The sequence below is a fragment of the Triticum aestivum genome, chromosome 5B (genome assembly GCF_018294505.1).
Source record: "Triticum aestivum cultivar Chinese Spring chromosome 5B, IWGSC CS RefSeq v2.1, whole genome shotgun sequence".
Lineage (NCBI taxonomy): Eukaryota > Viridiplantae > Streptophyta > Magnoliopsida > Poales > Poaceae > Triticum > Triticum aestivum.
This window is the reverse complement of record NC_057807.1, coordinates 186,059,646-186,063,661: the sequence shown is the minus strand read 5'-3', so window position 1 is coordinate 186,063,661 and position 4,016 is coordinate 186,059,646. Positions and strand designations below refer to the sequence as shown.

Below are 4,016 nucleotides of genomic sequence, written 5' to 3'. Positions count from 1 at the left end.
ACATGGCGATGTTGTGGGATCAAGAGTGGATAGAATGGATCATGTTCAGGATACCTTGCAAGCGGAGGCGGAGGCATGTATCTCTACTCCTAATGGAGAAGTTGGTAGTCTCCGCCGGTCAATTTTCGTCCCACCAGAGACGGTTAATTTTCGTCCTCAATCCCACCTCCCGCAAACCAGCCATTCCCCCCTTCCACCCTCGAGACCGACAAAAAAACGGTATGCTACCACGAGGCCCGTTGTGAAACACTACGGTTCATCGATAGAAAATTGTCCTAAAAAATCTACTACGGTTAACCTACCAAAATTAGCCGGACGCTTGCACCTACGAGCGATTCCTAGTGCCCCTCGATCCCCTCGAGACACAGGGCTCCTCTCCCGAGCGAGGTCCCGATCCGCTCCTCCCCTCTCCTGAGGATACGCAACCGCCGCCTTCGTCGAATTCGCCGTTGTCGATCTGACGATCCGGGCAGCACAGCCGCCGCTACCGCCGTCGATCTGCCTATCCAGGCAGACGCAGCCGTCATGGATCACGAGAACGCCGGCGCCGCCGGCGCCTCGAATACGTCGCCCCGCTCGGCATGGATGGCCACCCCAAGACATGGATAAGCTCTCGTGATCCCCACCCCACCCCTCTCATCCCCTGAATCCATATCCTCCTTCCCGTCTTGATCCCGCCCATGATCTGATCAGGAAGCTGCCCACGATCTGATCCCCTGGTTTCTTATCCGGTTATCCTCCTCTCTTCTCTCGCACGGGCGTTCTAGCAACCCCCATCTTCGGTGTGGCAACGTTGCTGACATCGTCGCGGCCTCCCGCAATTCCAGGCTTGGCCTTCCTCAACTCCATGTGCGGCTGACGAGGTGGTCTTCTCCAGAGGTGGTCTGCTCGTGCTCTCCTGGTTCTTCCATAACAACGAGGGGTAGTGCCGGTCGTGGCTCAGCAGGATAGCATAAGCTTGCCCTTGTTCTTTTGTGTTTGAATCAGATTTGTTGGTTCTTAGTTTTACATGCACCTATCAATCTTTCTTCTGTATGCAGGTTACACACCTGATGATGTTTACGGCGAGGCGCAGGAATAAGCAGAGGCCGAGGAAGTGTGGGCACGCGCGAGGAAGGTTCAGCGGGCTGCAGAAGTCGGGCCACGCCCGGAGCGCCGCGCCAACGCATGTGTGCGTGGTCGGTGGGTTGGCCAAGATCTGCATTCTGCGACTTCGTCTTCACCATGGACACAAGCAAGGACTGATTCGTGGGTCTTGGTAGTGGTGCCGAGCATCGGCAGATCGAAGTGGTCGAAGTCGCGGTTAATCGACCAGGACGAGACATGCATCTTGGAGCTAGCGCGGAGGGGGAAAGAAGCAGGTTGGTCTGGCCCGACCTCACAAATGAATTGGTATGTCCAGTTCTTCCCATGAAGGTCACATGCCTAACTTCGTGCTAGACATTGCTAACTCGGCCACTTGATGTTAAACTCTGTATGCATACTTGACCTAGCTAACTCCAAGATTCGATGTGTTAAATTAAAGTACCAATCAGGCAGGTTCACCACTTTGTACGTGTGTGCTCTTGCATTGCTTACTAGATCTTGTTGTATATGATGGTCCATTGTCAGCTATACAACTTCTGAATTCTGTCAAGTTCAGTTCAGATTTGATTTTTTTTCACCTCTTTTTGCATGGACAGTGTGTCTGGTGTTTAAATGATGGCTACTTGAAATTCATAGGCATTGTGAGGTTAGAAAGGATTCCTTTTTGACTATTTTTTCAGTTTGGTTCAAAGTTGTTAGCTGCTACACCTACACGTGGAAAACGGCATTCTAAAATTGTAAAGTTGCTGGGGCAACAACCTGCTGCTGGCGGGGAAGCAAGTCGCCTTCTGGGGCGGGCGGGGTAACAACGGCAGGGACCAGCCCCTGTCCGTCTTTGGGATCCCGAAGTACCATTACAAGTATGGCAACTACTCCTCCGTTGCAATCCTGATTGTAGTATTAAGATCACATGATCAATGAATTGTAAATTTGAAATATATCAGCTTGACTGTGTAATGCATTTGATCTAAGGATAGGATAAGATATGCAAGCCAGGTCATAGTCGTTTCTCCGTGCGTCAATTAGAATTCGTACGTTCATGGCACCTCCAGAAATGCATGCATGCAACTTATACCATGATCTTATTGTGAATGTTAGTGTTGGTGTGAGTAGCCAGAAGCAAAGTAACATTTTTCTGATTGCTCCATGTTATTGTGTTGGTTGTTCTGGGATCTACAGAAGGCTACCAAAAAGGTCACAACGATTCTGTGCCATGGATCATTTGGTCTTGTGTACAAGGCTATAACGGCTACTGGTGAAGTCATGGCGGAAAAGGTTCTTGCGACGCCGCTGCTACTTGGTGCCCGACGCACCCAAGGCATCGGTTGCCGTCCCTGTTCTCCCGGTGGCCCTCTCGTCATGCATTCAATTGGTCGAGTAGTTCGTCACAGCCGCTGAGGAACGGGTCAGTGAACTCTATTTACTTTTTCTGGCCTCACCTTAGCTATTTGATTCCGTTCAATTTTGTGTCGCATGTGTGCAGTCGAATTCAGAATTTTAAAATTTACATGTTAGTTGCAGAGTGACTCCTAGGAAAATTACTCAAATTTATCCAATGGGCAACGAAAATGTAAGCATGGCAGGTCCACTGCTAGCCAGCTCCGAATATGGAGACAAATCATGATTCTTTTCATCGCTAACCATCAACAGAACTCCAAATTCTTGATATTGAAATGAAAAGTGAGCCTACATATATGCCATGTTAAGCTTTGAGTTCAACTACTTCCTATGTGTTGTCCAAAGCAAATTTGGTGTTTATGTTTCAGTTTTTTTTTCTGTAACCATTTATCTTTTTAATTGTTCAATCGTCCAAGAATATATTTGTATTACTACCCTTTCTCAATACTCCATGTGTTCATTCCAAAGCAAAGTTGTCCAGCCAAGCTACCTGCTTTTCTGTTCTTAACATTTTCACTGAATTTTTGTTAATCTTGTATTGCTGATATGGTATGGTGCTAAATACTTGAGAAATATCTTGCATGATATTCTTCTCTTCCTACGTGCATTTATTTATCAGATTGGAGGAAAGGTAGATTTAATTTCAGTATACTATGCCAAGAGACACTCTAATTTTGCTTTCTTACACATATTATTGCAGGACCATAGCAAACCATTGCAATGCGGCAACCCAAATTTCAATTCCACGGTGTTCTGTGCGCATCAGTAAGTTGTTTATCTTGCTTTCACTTTCAAATTCCTTGCTGAATCACTACAAGCATGTGTTCCTATCTCCTACATGTCTCTAAATTCTAAGATGTGAAATTATGAATATTTTTCTGTAATATATTTCATGGTTTTGTGGCTTATGCCTTGCAAGATTTTTGCCAATGCGGAAGTGCACAATCCTTTTGAATTTATATAATTTATATCCATTCTATTGAGGTGGAATGTACCTTGCAGCTTATCATGTGTGGTGTAAAAGAGAATGCATGTAAGATCAAACAAGCTTATCATCGCAGAGTCGCATCTTGCAGAGTCTTTGACCATAATTGATCTGAAGCTGCATTTTGGCAATTTTATTTTATAACTTAGTGGCTATTATTGTATAAGACTGCTCACTTCTCTCGTAAGTTTGTTAGCTACCATGATCATCTGTTGGTATAGATAATTATTTGGATGACATTACTTGACAACAAAAATTAATTTTATGAAGCTAAGCACATTGAGTCATGTATTTTTCCTCTTCAACATAAGAACAAGTATGTACCTTGCCCTTGTCTTCATTTCATAAGAGTGATATGAGGATTGAGGCATAGAACATGATGTCATAAATTGCATGTTGGACCATACTTGAGCTATTTTACTTGGCCTCGTATTTTTTTATCCCTCTAGCTTTGTGGTTTTTTTATATGTGCATTCTTTCTAGACTAGAACACATGAACCAAAAAGATTTATTTCTCTTGGGATTTTGGTTTCTTGCATACTATATA

The 4,016-nt window shown here is 44.9% G+C and overlaps 1 long non-coding RNA gene across 15 annotated transcripts in view; it reads left to right on the top strand.

Moving 5' to 3' along the window:
• Positions 1-283: 283 nt before the first annotated feature.
• The window catches only part of LOC123110973 (uncharacterized), a 5,295-nt gene continuing 1,562 nt past the window's right edge, over positions 284-4,016 (top strand). For 3 of the 15 annotated variants that reach the window (XR_006453933.1, XR_006453932.1, XR_006453923.1), the window contains exons 1-3: positions 284-1,946; positions 2,266-2,491; positions 3,185-3,785. This is a non-coding gene — a long non-coding RNA (uncharacterized lncRNA). The remainder of the gene's footprint in view (positions 1,947-2,265; positions 2,492-3,184; positions 3,786-4,016) is intronic. The other 12 variants (XR_006453924.1, XR_006453935.1, XR_006453931.1 and 9 more) reach the window with 12 other exon arrangements.